We start from the raw sequence: 21,773 nt of genomic DNA, 5'->3' as shown, positions 1-21,773 counted from the left end.
AGTCGGAGGCTCCCCAGGATCTCTCCGGCCCTGCGCGGATCAGCTGGAAATGACATCTTGTTGATCTCGCCGGCCCTGCGCAGACCAGCAGGAAATTGAAGTTAATCAATCTCTTCGGCCCTGCACAGACCGGCAGAAATTTCCTGCAGACTGGCACTGGTCCAGGGACCAGCGGTTGAAGAATAGTGCTCTAGATCATTGATAAGCATGATAAAAAGCAGCAGTCCCAGCAAAGACCCCTGGGGAACCCCACAAATTACCCTTCTCCATTGAGAATATTAACAATTTAAACCTACTCTCTGTTTTCTGTCTTTTAACCAGTTCTTAATCTATAATAGGACATTACCTCCTATCTCATGACTTTCTAATTTCCTCAAAAGTCTTTCATGAGGTACATTGTCAAATGCCTTTTGAAATCCATATACACAATATCAACTGGATCACCTTTATCCACATGTTCATTCACCCCTTCAAAGAAATGCAGTAGATTGGTGAGGCAAGATTTCCTTTGATTAAATCCATGTTGGCTTTCTCACATTAATCCATGCTTATCTATATGTTCTGTTAGCAAGTGGCCCCAGTACCATTACCCCCCATGAGAATTAGGTCTAGAATTGCTTTGCATCTTGTTGGTTCCTGAACCAGCTACTCCATAAAGCACTCCTTGATTTCATCAAGGAATAATATCTCTCAATTGAAAGAAGCCATGGAAAACAGAATTTTAAAGTTTTATTAAAATTTTGATGTATTGCACTATCATTAATTCAAAGTGATTTACAATTAAAAGCAGATGCTCAAGGCCCAGCAGAAGAGGAGGCAATCTTCGGGCACCGGCACCAAACACAGGACATGCCGGTGCCCAGATGAGGGTAAGAAGCGGCAGGGGGATACCCAATCATGGCGGGGGGGTGCCGAATCGCGGGGGGGGTGCCGGATCGCAGGGGGGCCTTCGGGGGGAGCAATGCCGATTCTCATGGGGGGGGGAACGCATCAAAGAGAGTTTCCATTATTTCCTATGGGGAAACTCGCTTTGATAAACAAGCATTTTGGATTACGAGCATGCTCCTGGAACGGATTATGCTCGTAATCCAAGGTACCACTGTAATGATAAAATGGAATAGAAAATTAAGAACTTTTTTTTTCAATTTCTCGGAGCCTAAAGACAGAGTACATCTGAGTTTAAGCAACGAATGGGATCAAAAGAGACTCTGATGGCAAGGCAAGGACTGGCCTACAGAGTATCCAAAGGGCAGACACGACTGAATGGACTGTAGTAGTATAAAGAATATGGCACTTACTGCTAACAGAATCACAAGTAGTAAGATACTGACAGAAGTCAGCTAATTATTCTTTCTGGAAAGACTAGCAACTCTCAAATCACACTTGTCCAGCTCCTGGCACTTCTCCCTCATTTTCCAATGCTAATCTACTCATTTGCTTATATTGAAATTGTTCTGTTAAGCAAACATTCAAGAAACGGTTAATTTTTTCCATTTCACAACTCCTTTCAAATTGAATCATACAAATACTCTAGACAGATGGGTGACATTTTAGAAACAAACATATATTTGCTTAGGTTTATCTGTAAGAGCAAATAAAAAGTCTCAGACTCCCAGCCACCATTATTTGATGTAGGTTTCTTGTGCACTATACTGTGTATACAGGACATACATAAAACACCTTTATTCACAGTCAATAGAGGCATGACCACAACACCTACATATCAGTTTAGACATGAAAGGTCAAAAAAGCATGTGCAGGTTTCTCAGCGCTGACAATGTTTTTTCAAATGTGGCTGACAGAAGTAGTTGCACAATGTCAAATGGTGTATTAATAACACAGTTCAGGCTAAATGACAATCTAAAAATGGAGGAAAAAGCCTCATACAAGGGCCCTCCCACCTCCAAAATGGTGGAGTAACGGTGGTTAAGCGTTCGCCTCATTGGCAAAAAACCTCCTTAAAATGAAACAAGCACTGTACTGTGTTATGCTTTGCTTATAGAAGATATTAAAAGATAGATGAAAATATTTATCAACTTATCTTCTGTTGATCGGTACATCAACGGTGGCCAGCGTTTCACAAATCTGCTGCCTCAGGGTGTAACGTATCCGTTCAAGCTTTAAATGGGACGCTAAACACATCTTCTACATCCTCCATTTTTAGATTGTCATTTAGCCTGAACTGTGTTATTAATACACCATTTGACATTGTGCATCTTTCTTAGTGAAAGTGTTTTGTTAATATTGCTGACTTTTCACAATATCTGAGTCTTTTTGACAGACAAGTAGTACCATTTACAGCCTAATATATACTGAAAAGATAGCTGCCTTAAGGGATATGAAAATGCTGAATGTTAAATGTTGCAGAAACTTTGCAATATGTCTTCTTTCAGTGCCACCTATTTTATTTTGCATTCAGCAAGCACAGAACAATTGCACAAGACTTAAAAAAGGCATGCATCACATCATTCAACCAGCCCTCCGGGGCTCCAGGCTGCAAGAAACACACCCTAACGTTTCTCAAGCATCCTGAAAGGTGTTTCTGATCACGGGGAATTAGAGAAAAGTCTTGTTAGAGAATTTCAAGGTAACAATCTGATATCGCTGCATCTCTACCAGTACCTAAAAACCTGACATTATGGAAGATAAGGCATTAAAAGGGTCTTTTACTAACATGTAGCTCATATTATCTTTCACAGGACTCATTTTGTTCCTATGGGCCTTGCTGCAGATAAGGTGCTTTAATCATTAGTAAAAGACCCCTTAGAAATCTTAGGGGTCAATGCAGAAAGCAATCACAGGCTTAGCCATGGGTTACACATACTGAGCAATGCAGAGAGGACTTGAGCATGTTTATTAACCTGCATGGCCAACACAGCCACAAGTTGTATTAAAATATATGTTGATGAGCTAATGTAGCTATTCCATACAATGCAGAGAGTATGCCGCTCCCTTTTTACATGGGCACAATGCAATAATTTTTCCACTAAGGTCCAGAGTGGCGTAGGTTTTATGGAGAGGATTTCTCGGCAATCTTTCCAATTTAATTGCTGGTTTTGTCTTGTTTTGCAAGCGGAAGCCCCTGCAAGGTTTGAAGGCAGTAAAAAAACATGTGCGCAGAACAAAACCAAAAGTTTAAGTACACATTGGCACTTGTTCTTCTATGCCTAAATATGTGCCTCACAAAAATTCTCTGTGAACAATTTTTGCAAATCTCATATTTAGGCACAGAAGAATTGCTGATATTGTGCGGACACTTTAGTTTTTTTGTTTGGATATGCGCAGAAGAAGCTGGGCTTACCTCAAAACCTTATGTGCATATATCCACATACTCCCCCCACCCCCGGGCCATATTTGCAACATGTATATAAAATTTGCTTTCAATTAGCTTCTTGTATGCTGTGGTATTAAGCTTAAACATCCAAGTGTGGCTCTACCATAAGGGTTATCAGATGTCTGGGTTTTCCCAGACATATCCTCTTTTGGATGACTGTGGCAGGAGTCCAGGCAGTTTTTTCATTTTATAACTTTTGTCCAGGGAAACCGGGCATCTAGTACCCCTTAAGAAGCTCATGAACCTGTCCGGAATCCTCCTTCCCTCCCCTCCCTCTGCACCTATCTGGAGTCCTCCCACCCCACCCCCCTTCACAGGATCCGGTGCTTGCTCACCCAGCACTGCTGTAACTCCTCTGGCCATCAGCTGCGTGAATGAAGTAAACACGCTGCCTTCAGCGACCTGGAAGCTCCTCCTCTGCTACTGCTTCCTGTTCCCTCATAGACGGAAAACTGTATCAGAAAGAAAGCTTCTGAGTCGCTGAAGGCAGCGTATTTACTTCAGTCACGCTGTCGACAGCCTGAAGACTTACAGCAGGCCGGGTGAGCAAGCACTGGATCCTGGGGGGTGGAGGGATAGCAGGAAGAGGGTAAGAAAGATGCTGGACCATGGGGATGGGGAGAAAAAGAAAGGAAAGACGCCAGACCACGGGAGGGGGGAAAGGAAGGAGATAGATGTCAGACCACTGGATGGGAAAGGCAGGGGAAGAAGAGAGATGTCAGACCAGGGAAAGGAAGGAGGAAGGAGGGATTACAGATTAAGGCATGGAAAGACAGGGAGATGCCACACCACAAAGGGGGGAAGAGGGAAAAGAAAGAGGAGAGAGAGATGCCAGACTGTGGGAAAGAGAAGATAAGGATCCCAGACCATTGGAGGGGGAAAGGGGGGAAGACAGATGTCAGACCACTGGGGAGGGAAAGAGAGGAAAGAGATGGTACACAGGGATAGAGGGGAATGGTAGAGAGGGAAGACATGGTGCACAGGGATGGGAGGGGTGAGGAAGGGAAGAGAGATGGAAGAAATGATTTTTATGGATAGATGAGAATAGGGGAGAAGAAAGAGGGAGGAGATGGAACACATGGATGATGGGGAAGGGCAGAGAGAGGGAGGAGATAGTGCACATGGATAGATGGGAAAGGAAGACATGGAAAAGTAGATAGATCTGAGGAGGAAGCAGAAAAATGTAAGAAAGTTTAATATTAAAAGTACAAAGAAACATTCATACTGTTTTAGATGTTCTTTTACTTGAATTTTATATAAATTTGTAATTGTTTAGTACTCCGGTATGTAGCAGTATATCACATTTAAATCCAAGTTTCCACCCTGCCTCAGCCATCCAAACTTGAGTAATCTGTATCAAGGCCATCCAGACCTCTTCGGCCTCTCCAGGGTCCAAGCCTCCCCTTTTCTCCTTGTAAGAGGAAACGTGCTTACCTCTTACTGTTTTGCTCATTACCATCAAAAAGGTACTGGGTCAAGATGTCAAATTTAGGAATTCATGTTTATTAACCTGATTAACTACTTTTCACAACCACATCGAAGCAGTTTCATAATGGCTAAATTCAGGGATGAAAGCATAACATACTTGACATCAAAAGGCTTTATGAATACAAACAGATAAATATTTAGCTTACAGCAGTAAGCGGCTTGTTAGCTGCTTCTAGTAATAGGATGAACTAACCCCAGATATTCAATGCTGAGGCATGCGCAGCTCTCAGCACTGAATATCCAGATTATGTCCACTGACCCAGAAGTTAACCAGGCACTAGCTGATATTTAAACCAGTCCTCGGTAAGCTCACCACATAAAATTAGGACAGGTATTATGCTGTCCTAACTTTATGCCCTTACCTAGCCAGTTAGCAGACTGAAGATCAATGCTAATGCTAAGTTTCCACTCCACCCCAGACTGAATGGTTATCAAAAATATTCAGCAGCATTACCCAATTAACATATATATACTCTATAATCTGAGGTTTCTTGGCCCCCCAAAAACACCTCAAAAATTGTGGTCTCAGCTTATAGTTGAGTTAAAACACTCAACTGTGCCCCTCCACACACACACACACAGTGATTAGCAATCTGGTGTCTCCCTCTTGCTCAGTCGGTTGGGCCATCCATTCTCTGATATGCTGCTCATGCTGGCCCTTCAGATGTAACTTGCTGTTATGTCAGAAGGAAGGGCTATGGAGAAAGCACAAGCAGCTTTATAAGCATACTTGAATATAACCCCCTTCTCCTGCCTTATATTCAAGTTAACAGTTCCTCCCCCTCCCCTTTTTGAGAGAAAACTGTTAACTTGGCTTATACTTGGATCAGTTTATATTTGATTATACTGTATATGGCAGGGATCTCAAAGTCCCTCCTTGAGGGTCGCAATCCAGTCGGGTTTTCAGGATTTCCCCAATGAATATGCATGAGATCTATGTGCATGCACTGCTTTCAATGCATATTTATTGGGGAAATCCTGAAAACCTGACTGGATTGCAGCCCTCAAGGAGGGACTTTGAGATCCCTGGTATACATTAAGTGCCACTAAGTGTCGACTTGCTCAGCAGGGTTTAACCCAGCAGAAATTTCTCCTGCCCAGTGAAACTCTTTTGAATATATATATATATATATATCCCAATGTGAATGAACACAAAACTACAGTAGTACCTATTAACAGATGCATGCTCGATACAACAGATAAACAGAGCAGAAACAGTAGAAAATATAGCAAAAATAAGAAAGAGAAGACCTACAGTCCAATATGAACTAGTAATGATTTTGACAGTGCTGGGGGAGGGGTAAGCAACTCACTCCTTATGCCTGCTGATGGGTCCTTGGGATCAGTGAAGTTCTGAGGCCAGGTAGGTTTTTAGGTATCTCAGGCAGCTCTGCTGGTGGAGAGGAGTAAGTGGTATAGGGCAGGGGCGAAGCAGGCTTCTTGTTCTGTCATGAAGGTGGGAAGTCAACATCTGGATGACTGTAATGTTAGGCAAGAGGGGGTGGGGGTTGCTAAAGAGGCCAAGAGACTTAAGCTGTGGCACATAATCAGCATATTGGCCTTTTTATTGTCCCTTCCCACCTTACTGCCCCTGTGCTAGTATTCTCACAACTATACAACCATGAGGTTAACACACTTGTGCATATCATGCGCTTAGAATCTCTTCACCCCCTCATTTAATAATTAGAATGTACATTTTTTTTTTACACTAGAAATTTTCCAGTCTCTTAGCACCCTAATGCACTCGGTATGTTTATCATAAAATAAAACAGTTTCTTGATCATATGTCTCTTTAGCTATAAATGACAATATTACTATTAAGACTTAGCCAAAAGGAAAGATTTATAAACTATAAAGCACAGTTACTTACCGCAACAGGTGTTATCCAGGGACAGCAGGCAGATATTCTCTACATGTGGGTGACGTCATCCACGGAGCCCCGTCACGGACAGCTTTTCATAGAAACATAGAAACATAGAAACATAGAAATAGACGGCAGATAAGGGCCCACGGCCCATCTAGTCTGCCCACCTTAATGTCCCTCCCCTACCTTTGCCCTGTGAATAGATCCCATATGCCGATCCCATTTGGCCTTTTCAAGCAAACTTGATTGAAGATCTCAAAGTTTGCTAGTGCTGCCCATGCATGCGTGTGCCTTCCCGCTCCACTAGAGTGCGCATCCCCTCCTCATGGTCTTTAGTTCAGCTAGCTAGCAAAGAAGCCAACCTCGGGGAGGTGGGAGGGTTGCGAGAATATCTGCCTGCTGTCAGTAAGTAACTGTGCTTTATCCCAGGACAAGCAGGCAGCATATTCTCTACATGTGGGTGACCTCCAAGCTAACCAAAAAAGGGACGGAGGGAAAGTTGGCAATTTAGGCAAACAGATTACACAAAACCGACTGGCCAAACTGGCCGTCGCGCCTGGAAAAGGCATCGAGACAGTAGTGAGAGGTGAAGGTATGAACCGAAGACCAAGTGGCAGCCTTGCAGATCTCCTCAATAGGCGTGGCTCTGAGGAAAGTGACAGACGCCGCCATCGTTTGGACTTTATGCCCCGCGACCCGACCTTGCTGCGAGAGACCAGCCTGAGCGTAGCAGAAGGAAATACAAGCAGCCAACCAGTTGGATAAGGTGCCGTCCGATGAGACTCGGTGCGGCGCAGGTAAAAGGCCAACGCCCTCTTACAGTCAAGAGTATGAAGTGCCACCTCACCAGGATGAGAGTGGGGCTTCGGAAAAAAGACCAGAAGAACAATGGACTGATTGAGATGAAAGTCTGAAACCACTTTGGGCAAGAACTTGGGATGAGTACGCAGGACCACCTTGTCATGATGAAATACTGTAAAAGGCGGGTCCGCAACCAGAGCTTGCAGCTCACTGACTCTGTGGGCAGACGTGAGAGCAACCACCTTCCAAGTGAGAAACTTCAGATGAGCCTTGTCCATGGGTTCAAATGGCGGTTTCATCAATTGAGCTAGAACCACATTAAGATCCCAAACCACTGGGGGGGGGGGCTTAAGGGGAGGATGAACATTGAAGAGGCCCTTCATAAAGCGGGAAACCACCGGATGGACAGAGAGCAGTTTCCCATCAAGCGGCCAATGAAAGGCAGCAATTGCACTGAGGTGAACCCGAATAGATGTCGATTTAAGGCCAGACTGAGACAAGTGAAACAGATAATCCAGCACAGATGATAAGGAGGCAGAGAAGGGTTCCATACGACGTTCAGCACACCACGCAACAAATCTGGTCCATTTCTGGGAATAGCATTGTCGCGTGGAGCTCTTCCTAGAAGCCTCGAGAACATCCCTCACTGACTGAGAGAAACCTGAGGAGGAAGGCCCGAGGAGAGGAACCAAGCTGTCAAGTGTAGAGACTCTAGATTGGGATGCAACAGCGAACCCCGACTCTGAGACAGCAGAGAAGGAAAAACAGGAAGAAGCAGCGGCTCCCTGACACTGAGCTGGAGGAGCAGGGAGAACCACGGCTGCCGGGGCCACCGAGGAGCTATCAAGATCATGGTGGCGCGGACCGATTTGAGGTGTACCAGGGTCCTGAGAATCAGAGGAAAGGGAGTGAATGCATAGAGGAACCTTCCTGTCCAATCGAGAAGGAAAGCATCCGCCTCAAGATGATACAGGGAGAACATCCTCGACCAGTATCGAGGCAACTTGTGATTGAGGGGCGAAGCGAACAGATCTAGCTGTGGAGTTCCCCACCGAACAAACACCTGCCTCAGAGTCTGAGAATGGAGTGACCATTCGTGCGGCTGAAGAAGGCAACTCAACTTGTCCGCCAGACAATTCTGCTTGCCTTGGATATACACCGCCCGAAGAAAGATGTCGTGGCACAACACCCACTGCCAAAGACGAACGGTTTCCCTGCAGAGTGATAGGGAACCCGTACCCCCTTGCTTGTTTACGTAATACATTGCCACCTGGTTGTCCATACTCACCAGGACGGCGCAATCCTTCAGCAAATGACGAAAAGCCACCACTGCGTTGTAAATGGCCCGGAGCTCCAGAAGGTTGATGAGACAGCGACGGTCCACACTTGACCAAAGACCCTGAGTCCGAAGGCCCACGAGATGCGCTCCCCAAGCATACACCGAGGAGTCTGTTGTCAGAACCTTCTGATGTGGGGGTGTGAGATAAAGCAAACCTCTGGACAGATTGGAAGAGTTGGTCCACCAACGGAACGAGCGTTTCAAGGAGGGAGTCACCGCAATGTGTTGGGAAGCGGGATCCTGATTCTGCCGCCACTGAGACACCAGGATCCATTGAGGAACATGAAGATGTAACTTTGCAAACGGTGTGACGTGAACTGTAGAGGCCATGTGTCCCAGGAGGATCATCATCTGCCTGGCCGAAACCGAGGACCTCTGCAACAGCAGCTGACTCAGCCGCAGGAGGGCGGCCTGCTGAGGCAAAGGTAAAAAGGACCGGAGGCGGACCATGTCCAGCACTGCCCCGATGAACTGCAGGGACTGAGAGGGGCACAACTTGGACTTGGGGAAGTTGATCTCGAACCCCAGATGCTGAAGGAAGATAATAGTCTGACGGGTCGCTGAAATAACCCCCTCCCTCGACGGAGCTTTGATAAGCCAATCGTCAAGGTACGGGAAAACCTGAAGGCCCTGCGACCGTAAGGCCGCCACCACCACCATGAGGCACTTCGTAAAGACTCACGGGGATGAAGTGAGCCCGAACGGGAGGACCCGATACTGCAAATGAAGGTTTCCCACTTAAAACCAAAGAAACCTTCGAGAAGCCGGGTGGATTGGAATGTGAGTGTAGGCTTCCTTCAGGTCTAGGGAACACAACCAGTCCCCCTCGTCCATCAAAGGATACAAAATGGGAAGCGAAAGCATGTGGAACTTCTCCCGAACAAGGAACTTGTTCAACTTCCGCAGATCCAGGATAGGGTGAAGGTCCCCGGTCTTTTTGGGAACCAGAAAGTACCGGGAATAGACTCTGGAACCCTGTTGACAAGGGGGAACCTCCTCCACCGCCCGCAGGCGAAAGAGGGCATGCACTTCGTGAAGCAGCAGGGGCCATTGCGTCCTGTCGGAAAGAGACTTTCCTGGAGGCCTGTCCGGTGGCAAAGCCCGGAAGTTGAGGGAGTACCCTTCTCGGATGACAGAGAGGACCCAAGAGTCCGTAGTAATCTCCGCCCAATGCGCGGAGATGTCTCCCGATAGGAAGAGGAGGAACCCCCAGGGAGGAGGAGGCCAGCCCCCTCCCGCTGGGCCAGTCAAAAGGACGGCGGTGGCTTGGTCGCCTCAGGGGTTTGAGGTTTCGAAGGGGCTCGCTGCTGTTGCGGATGCCAAGGAGGACGATGAGAAAACACCGGTGTAGACTTCTGCGGATACCGCTGGGGAGGTAGCCGGTAGGACTTAGGAGGAGCGGACTTCGCCTTAGTCCGGACTAGAGAAGCAAAGGAGCGTTCGTGTTCGGAGAGACGTTTCGTGGCAGCCTCAATGGAATCATCGTACAGCTCATTTCCCAAGCACGGAAGATTGGCCAACCAGTCCTGCAGGTTGGGATCCATGTCAACAATGCGGAGCCACGCCAGGCGGCGCAGGGCCACCGCGAAGGCCGAGACCCTGGATGACAATTCAAACGCATCATAGGAGGCCTGAATCATATACAGCAAAAGCTGTGACAGAGCATGGCGCTTGGTAGGCAAATCGTCCTCGAAAGATGGAAGGGCCTTAATACACCACTTAAGATAGGATGTAAAGGTAAAATTATAATTCAGGACTCTGTTCGCCATCATGGAGTTCTGATACAGGCGTCTCCCAAATTTATCCATAGTCCGGCCCTCCCGGCCCGGGGGCACAGCCGCATACACTTTGGAAGGGTGAGACTTCTTGAGGGTAGACTCCACCACCAAAGACTGATGGGAAAGCTGAGCCTTCTCAAAACCCTTGCAGGGCACCGTGCGGTACCGAGACTCCATTTTGGATGGAATGGCCGGGATAGCATAAGTGGTCTCCAAATTGCGAAAGAAAGTCTGTTGCAACACCGGATTCAAGGGAAGCTGTAGGGACTCCCGAGGAGGGTAGGGAAGCTCCATCTCCACCAAATATTCCTTGGAATACTTGGAATCTGACTGGAGGTCCAAGTTTAACGCTTTCCCCATATCCTGAACAAATCTAGTAAAGGAAGAGGGCCTGTTCTCAGAATGTCCCTCATGGGGAGTGGTCGAACGAGACCTCAAAGCAGCGGAAAAGGAGGGGGAAGACTCCCTAAAATACTGCGCCGGCATATCCATATCCACCATCATGGACGTCGAGGAAGCCCCGCTAAAGGAACGTGGGGGAGTCGATGAAAACCTGCGCTTGGAAGTCCCCGGAGGGGAGGACCCCGGGGTACGGGCCACCGAGGTCCGATGACGCCTCCCCGGAGAACCACGTCCCGAAGACAAACCTCGGGAAAAGGAGGTAGGGTCTCCTGAGGCTGGCGCCTCGCGTAGCGGGGTCCCCAAACGGACAGGCGACCGCAGCAGACTCGGGTCGGACAAGGTGAGGTCCGAGGGTTTAACTGACCGGGTAGTGCGAGGACCCGGAGACCTACCCCGTCTCGAGGGGGAGTCCCGGGGACGCTTCGCTAGGCACCTCGACCGGTGCCTCGACTGAAGCCAACTCGAGGGAGAAGTGTGCCTCGATGGAAGGGGCGAGGAATCAGACGAGCACAGGCGCCAAGATCGACGCACCTTGCCAAGAGGAACCTCGACGCGACGCTCAGGCTGGTCCATAGCACGCGAGGTCAAGGCAGACGCAAGCTGAGCCAACGCCAGGGAGAGCTTTAAGGAGATGATCGCCTTCAAACATCGGCACCTTGACCATAGAAGGCCGAGTAGGTACAGAAGTGCGTTCCACCGAGGGAGACCTCGAAGAAGAGTATTCCCACATGGTGGAAGCACGCTTGGAGGATTTGGAGGGTGGTCTCATCGAGGCCTGCAGGACTACACTCACCGCCTGGATGGCCAGAGACTCCGAGGAAGGCTTCTTCGGTAGCTGAACTAAACCTGAAGGAGGAAGAAGGGACTTACCCGGAGTGGGGGTGAGATCGCCGAGGCCTTCGAGGTCGAGGGAGACTTGCCCGGGGCCGAGGTCTTCGAGGCTGATGTCGAGACTAAGGCCGAGGCCTAGACCGGGGCCGAAGCAGGGGCAGCTTCCATGGCGAAAAGCTCCGTAACCTGGCCCTACGACGGCAAAGAGCCCGAGGTTGGAGAGTGGCACAACGAGGACAAGATCCGTCGGGTGGTCCACACCCAGGCAAAAAATACACCAGTGGTGTGGGTCTGTGATGGAAATAACCCGACCGCACTGGGAGCACTTCTTAAACCCGGTAAGAGGCTGGGACATAAGTTTTAATAAACGGCCGCGGCCACGGCGAGCTGGGAGGCCCTGGTCGCCGAGTCGAAGAAAACAAAAATACACGATCGAGTTAGGGAAATAAGAAACAAACCGCACAGTGACTCCCGAACAAAATAAAGAAGCCACGGTGCTAGAAAGGCACTTAGAAAACGCAGAGAAGAGAGACAGGGCTTTCTGGCTCCGCGGAAAACTAAGAACTGAAGACCACGAGGAGGGGATGTGCCCTCTAGTGGAGCAGGAAGGCACACGCATGCGTGGGAAGCACTAGCAAACTTTGAGATCTTCAATCAAGTTTGCTTGAAAAGCTGTCCACGACAGGGCTCCTTGGATGACGTCACCCACATGTAGAGAATATGCTGCCTGTTTGTCCTGGGATAAAGAGTTTTACCTCATGCAAAATTGTCATTTCTTTAATAAGACATTAACTATTTTTTCTGAGGCCCTCCAAGTACCTACAGATCCTAAATGTGGCCCTGCAAAGAGTCTGAGTTTGAAACTAGAGAATGACACAGTAGAGGAGAGAAAGGTGCTCACCACAGGATGGGGACAAGACCATCCACCATCCCGTGGAGCAGTGAATGGCCTTGTCCCCGCAGTTAAGGAAGGGAACTTGCACGGTCACCAATCGCACATGCGCAGCCCCCTCCCTCCTTCCTACCTACCCACCCGAATCTATCTTCCGGTTGCGTCAAAGGAGAAGCTTCCGCCCATACACGCACACGACTGCACGAACACTCCGGCGGCTTTTAACAAGTCTGAAACCTTAAAACGCGCCGAGAAGGTAAGGAGGAGGGAGGGAGATGCACGGACCGTGCGAGGGGTGCCGAAGGGCAGTGAGGTGGCGAGAGGGAAGGGTGGATGCTGTGGGGACGGGGCGGTGAAGGGGATGGCGGGGAGGAAGACGGGGCAGTGAAGGGGATTGTGGGGATGGGGCAGTAAAGGGGACGGTGGTCCGGTGACGGGGCAGTGACAGGGACAGATTTTTTTTCCCCATGTCATTCTCTATTTGAGACCACTGCTCTACATCCATGTGTACCAGGTTTCTAGCAGAAGAGGCTATTTAGGAATTTTCTCTAAGCGTACAAACATGCAAACATACATACAACATACATGCAAACCATTCAAACATGCTAAACTAAACTAAACTAAACCTTGGGTTTATATACCGCACCATCTCCACGAATGCGGAGCTCGGCACGGTTTACAGGAAGAAGGATGAGAGAGGAACTACAGTGGAGAGATTAAAGAGTTAGGTGTAAAGGGGGAAGGTGAGAGGCCTAAGAGGGGGGAAGTGTTACAGTTTTGAGAATAGCCAGGTTTTTAGGTGTTTGCGGAAGAGTTGGAGGGAGCTTGAGGTTCGGAGTGGGGAGGTGAGGTTATTCCAGATCTCAGTGATTCTAAAGGGGAGGGATGACCCAAGTTTGCCTGCATGGGAAATACCTTTTATGGAAGGGAAGGATAGTTTAAAAATTTGGGAGGATCTGGAGGAAGTAGGGATTGGGGAGTTCCAGGATAGAGGGATAACGGCAGGAAGGATGCCATGTAGGATCTTGTAGGCCAGACACGCACATTTGAAGTGGATCCTGGGGATTACTGGGAGCCAATGGAGCTTAGACAGGAGTGGTGAGACGTGATCAAATTTGCTTTTCGTGAAAACAAGCTTAGCTGCGGCGTTCTGAATCCGCTGAAGTCTGTGGAGGCTTTTCTTGGTTAGGCTGAGGTAGATAGAATTGCAATAATCCAATCTGGAGAGGATGATGGATTGTACTAGGACTGCGAAGTGTTTTTGGTGAAAATAGGGTCTGACTTTCCTTAGCATGTGAAGGCTGAAGAAGCATTTCTTCACCAGGGATTGGAGATGTTCGTTGAAGGATAGAGAAGAGTCTAAGGTGACACCCAGAACTTTGCTTGAGAACTCGAACTGTAATGGGGGGCCGGAGGACAATGGGATGGAGGAAGGTAGATGGTCTAATTTTGGGCCGAGCCAAAGGAGTTTTGTTTTGGACTCGTTTAGTTTCATATGCATTGTGAATGCCCAGGATTGGAGGTTCTTTATGCATGAGGATATGTTCGTGGAGAGGTTAGTGAGGTTCGAGTCGGTCTCAAGGAGGACGAGGATGTCATCAGCGTAAGTGTAAAGAGTTTCAAGGGGGGATAGTTGGAGTAGTTTCAGGGAGGACATGTAAATGTTAAAGAGGATTGGGGAGAGGGGTGAGCCTTGTGGGACACCACAAGTCGGGGTCCAGGGGGAGGATGAGGTGCCGCTCATGTTAACCATGTAAGAGCGGGAGCGCAAGAATTTGGAGAACCAATCAAGAACTATGGAGCTAATGCCTATCTCGGAGAGTTAGAAAATTAGAATGTCGTGGTGGACAACGTCAAAAGCTGCGGAGAGGTCGAATTGTAGAAGGACAGCAAACTTGTTACGAGAATGCAGTTGCTGAACCTTAGAGATTAGAGAGGCCAATAGGGATTCAGTGCAGAAGCTCAAGGAGTGATCTGTTGGCACTGTGCATGCAGCCTTTCCTTTTCCTGTAAATCAGCCCTAGGATTCCTGCTCCTTCAGGAGTTGCCTCTTTGTACTTGGCAGGAAACTGAGCTGGGAGCAGCCTTGGCCTGCAAGACAGGTGAGCTTCTGTCAGTTAAAAGTGGGTTATTTCTTGCTACATCCTGCTCATGGAAGTTCTGTGTTTGTTCTTTCTTCTACAGGACTCAAGTCAGACCTTGCAGAATAAGTGCTTTAGCACAGATATTTATTTATTTAATTTGTTTTCTATCAGGTTTCCTCCAAAGAGCTCAGAAAGGGTTACAGGTTAACATACATAATATACAGTTAACAAGTTACTTTTTGTCATAGTCACAGTACAAGTTTTTTCAATACAAGTTTTTATCCTAATTCGATACATGCCGAGGATCTAGTACCAAAATACATTTCTTTGTAAATCATCACTCATTGAGGGGGAGTTAAGTGAAGAAGTATGTTTTTATTGCTTTCCTAAAGCTGAGGAGTCCTTCAAGTTACAGCTTGGAGGCAGATCAAGCTCTTATCTGCCAAGTGACCAAATTTCAGTAAGGGTTAATTTAAACCTTTCTTGGTGCTGGAACCCATATCTTAGTGCATTGTGCTATTTGTAGCTCTATTCTTTCCTTTGTAGCCATCAGTATAGGCAGAAAAAATATATTAAGAAGGGCGTCAGAAGCCAGATCTGGTCTAGAATCTCTCTCCAGTCATGTGCTGGGCAATTCTATAACAGGACATCTGGTAAGATCCTAGTCTATAAAACAGAACAGTGAACAATCCAGGTCAGAAGCAACCCAAATAGTAGCAACATTCCATGTTGCCAATCCCAAGACAAGCAATAGCTTCACCTATGTCTGTCTCAAAAGCAGATTATGGACTTTTCCTCCAGGAATGTGTCCAAACCTTTTTTAAAGCCAGCCTAGGCACCTATTTTCCTTTACAAAGTACTAGCAAAACTGGGTGTATATGCTCTTATGCCAACCATAGAGCTGGTGTAAATGCGTAACTTACTATATTCTATAAGTTACATGCTTAAGTTTGAGCCCTACTTGAGCTCCACCCATGTTCACTCTCCTTGCAATTACATGCTATGTAAACTACTTAGATATATACCAAATAGTTCATAGGCAGAATTTTGGTACTTATATGTATTATTCTAAACAGTTACATGTGTAATTAGCACCTACATTATAGAACTCTCCTCTATGGCAGTGGTCCCCAACCCTGTCCTGGAAGACCAACAGCCGATCAGGTTTTAAGTATAGCCCTAATAAATATGAATGGGGTAGATTTGCATGCCTGTCACCTCCATTATATGCAAATCTCTCTCATGCATATACATTAGGGCTATCCCAAAAATCCGACTGGCTAGTAGTCCTCCAGGGTTGGGGACCACTGCCATATGGGGTCAATTTCCTAAAACTGACAGAACAGTGAAAGCAACTAGCTAATGTATACTTTTCTTGACAAAAAATGTGTGGAATAATATGTAAGTTTCATGGCTCCATATCGTTCTCTTCTTGGTTAGGCTGAGAACTTTTCAGCAGCCCCTCTTAGGTTTGCAGTGGAAATTTTCCCTAAATCTAGATACACAAAGTTTGCCTGGTTGAATTAGGCCAACTTGTTTTACAGCTGGAGTTGGTCCAATTAAACTAATCCAGCTGATGTTGAAAATCTGCACTAATTAGTCAGTGTTGAGTCTACCAAAGGAACCCCCCTGGCACTACCTCTTTTTTCACTGGCTAAATCTGTCTGCCTTGTAACCTGTGAATGGGAGAAAATCAGAAAAGAAAGTTATGCAACTACTGATAACTTCCCAAGTTAGCTAGTCAAACCATTAGAAAATGTATCCCTTCAGTCTCTCAACAGCTTTACAAGCCCCTGAACACATTTAATTCCATCTCAACAGTTCACTTTAAGTCTTGGCCATTAGGCCCCTGCCAGGGTACAATACTAGCTTAACCACACAAGCCTCGAACACTTTTAAAATGTTTGAGGCTTGTGCAGATGAGGATGGAGCTTGCAGGAATGGGGCAGGAAAAGAACTCACGGGGACGGGATGGAAAAATGAGTTCCAGTGGGGACGGGGAAAAATTTGTCCCCATGTCATTCTCTACTGGAAAGAAAACAAAACTCAAGTTTCATATTTTGGCATACCCTTCCAAAGCATTTGGCACATGCATTTCTCATTAGAATACAATATCTAGCAGTATAAAAGGATTTTAAAAATGTTGCTCAGGTGACCATGAAAGTCATGATGGTGTTAAAATATAAATGTACCATTAGTAGACTGAGAAAAGGGCAACAGGGCATTAGTAGGTAAAGCAGGCAAAGCCAGGTTGCACTGTGGTGATTACTGGTATTAGCAGGAAAAGTTCCTGTTTCACTAAACGGCCTCCACTCTCTTCCATGGGTGAATAGCAGACATTTACAATACTGGATGCAAAGTTTAAAAAAAAGCAAAACCTGAACTATTGTTTAAAAAGAAAAAACTTCCATGAGGAAGCCATTTATGATGTTCATATTCTCTTATTTGAAATGGTTACCTGGAATGGGGGGTGTCAGCCTTTAAAAGTGTAAGTAATCCAGCTCACCCCCTCCCTAAGAAGATCCTTCAGATAACTGCCTGCACAAGCTTTCCATCCAAGCGTTAAGGCTTTTTCTCACTCAGATAACCACCAGGGCATGAATGACTAAGCGAAGTTACTTACCTGTAACGGGAATTCTCCATGGACAGCAGGATAAGTCTGCCACAAATTTTTCCCGTCCCCGCGGGAACTCATTTTTCCGTCCCGGCACGTTCTTTTCCTGTCCCTGCCCCCTTCTTGCAAGCTCTTTCCTCATCTGCACAAGCCTCAAACACTTTAAAATCATTAGTGTACGAGGTTTGTGCGGTTAAGGCTGAGCTTACAGGAATGGGGCAGGGACAGCGACAATGACAAAACTTGCAGGGACGAGTTAGGAAAATTGAGTTCCTGCGGGGATGGGGAAAAAAATTTGTCCCCATTCTCTAATATAAAGCAGTTGGAGGGAGCCTGATACAATGTCATCAAAGTTAGTGAAAGCTGCAAGTATGGGGCCTGAGAAAAGGGTCAGAGGACAGAGGAAGAAGGTTAGGTGAGATACCTAACTCATGCAAGGGAGAGGTGAGAAAGTGCACAGAGATATATGGAAGGGAAGGGAGAGAGGAACATGTTGCACATGGATAAGAGTAAGGGGAAGGTGGACATGTGGAGGGGCATAATCGAAAGGAACATCTAAGTCCGTTTTAGTCTAACTCACAAGACGTCCATAGTAAAAAAAACAGTCTAGGACACATTTTCGAAAAATACGTCCAAAAATTTTTTTCTTTCAAAAATCGTCTAATTATACGTCCTGCAGATCTGATCGTACAAGTCCCTAAATCGTCCGTCTTTATACCACTTTTTCGTCCAACTTTTTGTCCAAGTCAAAAACACCTAGAACAAGCTCTGTTGGACGTGGGAGGGGTCTGCAAAGTGATGGACTGAACACCCAGACATGGCACCTAAATAGTGGGGTATCTTACAGGGCACTGCTGTGAACTTCAAGAAAAGGATGCCATGTCTTCACCTCACTACAGCTCTCTTATAGGTCATGGTGAGCCCCCCAAACCACCTCCAGAATCCCCTAGACCCATTTATCTACCACCCCAATAGCCCTTATGTCTGCAGGAGCCACTTATATGCCAGTAAAAAAGTGTTTTGGGGGTATATAGGGGAGTGCACATGTTTACGTATCAATGCAGTGATTACAGAGGCTTATGGGCATGGGTCCTCCTCTCTATGAGTCCCTAACCCACCCTCAAGACAGCTTAAGCCGCCTATGTGCTGGACGACTAGACTTTCCTATGCCAGGCTGCCAGGTGATGATGGTCTGGAGGCTGAATTTTAAAGGTGTGATTACGATTTTTGGGGGGTTAAGGGGGTCGGTGATTACTGGGGTAGTGTGTGGGGTCTGTTTTATGTGTTTGCAGTGCTTATCTGGTGACTTTAGGTGGGTTTTTGTGACTTAGACCATGTTTTACATGGTCTAAGTCACAACGTTCAAGTTCCGTCGATCCTGAACAGTATAACTTTCAGTTATACATGCTATACGACTAAGTGTAAGCCGGCCCATGTACCGCCCAACTCCCGCCCTCGACACTCCTCCTGAAACGCCCCATTTAGCTTTGGTCGTTTAGTGGCACTATGAAGGCCTAGATCGTTTAGAAATATATCCAAAACCCGTTTTTAATATCAGCACTTGGACGTATTTGGACAATGTTCGTCCAAGTGCCAACTTAGGCCGGTTTTTAGACATTTTTCTCTTTCTATTATGAGCCCCATACTGTACAAGGATGGAAATGGAGGGAAAACAAAGGAAAGGAAGACATGCTGATCATGGATGAGAGAGAGAAAAGGGGACAAGCTGCACATGGATGGAAAGGAAGATTAGAAACATAGAAACATGAAGGCTGATAAATGGTCCATCCAGTCTGCCCTTCGGCAGCAGCCACTATCTCCTCCTATCCCTAAATGATCCCACGCTTTATTGAATTCAGATACAGTCTTTGTCTCTACTACATCTACTGGGAGACTATTCCACGCTTCTACCACCCTTTCTGTAAAAAAAAAAAAAAAAAAGGAATTTCCTTAGATTACTCCTGAGCCTATCATCTCTTAACTTCATTCTAAGTCCTCTCATTCTGGAGCTTCCTTACAAATGAGACTCACCTCATGCGCATTTATGTAATGTACTTATTTAAAAATCTCTATCATATCTCCCCTCTTCCATCTTTCCTCCAAAGTATACATATTGAGATCTTTAAGTCTGTCCCCATATGCCTTATGACAAAGACCACTGACCGTTTTAGTAGCTTTCTTCTAGATCAGGGGTAGGCAATTCCGGTCCTTGAGAGCCGGAGCCAGGTCAGGTTTTCAGGATATCCACAATAAATATGCATGAGATAGATTTGCATCTCAAGGAGGCAGTGCATGCAAATCCATCTCGTACATATTCATTGTGGATATCTTGAAAACCTGACCTGGCTCCAGCTCTCGAGGACCGGAATTGCCTACCCTTGCTCTAGATCGAGGAAAACATGCTACCCATGAATGGGATAAAAGAGAGGTACATGCTGTACATGGATGAAGGAAAAAGGGGAAAATGCAGCATTTAAATAGAAGTGGATGGAGAGGAGAGGGGGACATGCTGCTTGTGGATGTTTACTTTGGAGGAGGGGGGGAATGTACATTTTTTTTTCTATTTATGTATTTAGCAAAGTGCAAAAGAAAATGGATTTCTGTTACTTTTACCAGTATTTTCACTGCTTATAGAATCTGGCTTTCTTGTAGTGTCTCCAGTTTTTGTCTGCATGGTTTTTGTGGCCCCCAATTTTAAATCAATTGAGGGTCTGTCCATGTTCTGAATGTGTGACTGAGGTGAAGAGTTCTGCTAGCAGGTAGTATCAGTGTAGGAATCTGTAACTGTCCAACTTGTTCCAGTTTCCCAGTAGTGGGTATATTGGTATATAGGGTGAGAAATAGTCTGACAGTAAATCATATAATCAGATGTAAAGTCAATAAATTTATTGGGAAAAGAGCAGATTGGGCTGCAACTCCATTCGTTAAATCTTGGATGAATAGCAAACAAAGGAGAGAATAGAAAATATAAGAAAGTGGTAAAAAAATCAACCAAAGCATTCTGCAAAAATTAATTAGCCATATGGAACTTACAGTAAAGAATATTGTATGTTTTAATGTTATTTGTAAATTAGTTGCTGCCTACACATATCCTTTGTAGCAATAAAATGTAAAATGAAGTTACAAGTAAGTACATATATTCAGGGGGGGAGTTGGGGGGGCTGGAGAGAGAGCGAGCCTATGCTTAAACATTTACCATCATACCACTACTCACTTCCATTGCCCCTCTTGTAGTGGATGCCTGGAAAAGCCTCCCAGTGGAGGTATTGGTGATGACTTTTTAAAATATGTAGGATAAACACACAGGATCCCTATGTACATAGAAAGAAGATGGACTTACAAGATCATGAAGGGCATAGAGAGAGTAGAGAGGGACAGATTCTTCACACTTTCAAAAAATAAAAGAACAAGAGGGCATTCGGAAAAGTTGAAAGGGGACAGATTCAGAACGAATGCTAGGAAGTTCTTCTTTACCCAGCGTGTGGTGGACACCTGGAATGCGCTTCCAGAGGGCGTGATAGGGCAGAGTACGGTACTGGGGTTCAAGAGGGAATTGGACAACTTTCTGCTGGAAAAGGGAATAGAGGGGTATAGATAGAGGATTACTGCACAGGTCCTGGACCTGTTGGGCCGCCGCGTGAGCGGACTGCTGGGCACGATGGACCTCATGGTCTGACCCAGTAGAGGCATTTCTTATGTTCTTATGTTCTTATGACTCAATGGAAATAACTTTTGCACTTTAAATAAAACATAAAGGAGTGTAACCTGCATGGATTGGCAGGTACAACTCTGGTCGCCTTAGGCTGGCTAGATAGACCATACAGGTTTCATCTGCCATCATTTTCTCTGTTTCCACGTGAACCATGAAACCTTTGCAGCTTCTGAAAAGAAACATAGAAAAATGAAGGCATATAACGACTATATGGCCTATCCAGTCTGCCCATTCATGCTATCAAACACATTCGACTATCTGTTCATGACCGATGCCCCAAACTGACTCAAGCATTCCAAATTCAGAAGTTGACTGCTCATATGAAATCTTTAACCAAGGCCAGCTTGGAAGCTCAATCGAATGTATTGTGCACGTCCTCACAGCGGATCCCTAGTTTGATTTCTGGATAGGTTCTCTACACAGGCATCAGAATAAAGTAGTAGCCCACTGAAGCCATGGCCCTGCCAACAATTAGACAGCATGGGGAGCAGCGCCAGAGATTGCTTTGTCTGGCCCTCAAACCAAAAAGGGGTTCTACTTCCCAGGTTAGCTAGAGCTGGAAATGTGGTGGAAGCAGCAATCACATGGGGGAGAGGGGAGAAAATTGTAGCCATCTCTAAGAGTGACACATATC

At 46.2% G+C, this 21,773-nt stretch overlaps 1 protein-coding gene across 2 annotated transcripts in view; it reads right to left on the bottom strand.

Moving 5' to 3' along the window:
• TBC1D4 (TBC1 domain family member 4) overlaps positions 1-21,773 on the bottom strand; it is a 381,583-nt gene that overhangs the window by 233,096 nt on the left and 126,714 nt on the right. The gene's annotated exons all lie outside the window — the stretch shown is intronic.

The sequence above is a fragment of the Geotrypetes seraphini genome, chromosome 6, assembly GCF_902459505.1.
Source record: "Geotrypetes seraphini chromosome 6, aGeoSer1.1, whole genome shotgun sequence".
Classification (NCBI taxonomy): Eukaryota; Metazoa; Chordata; class Amphibia; order Gymnophiona; family Dermophiidae; genus Geotrypetes; species Geotrypetes seraphini.
This window is presented reverse-complemented; position numbering and strand designations above follow the sequence as displayed.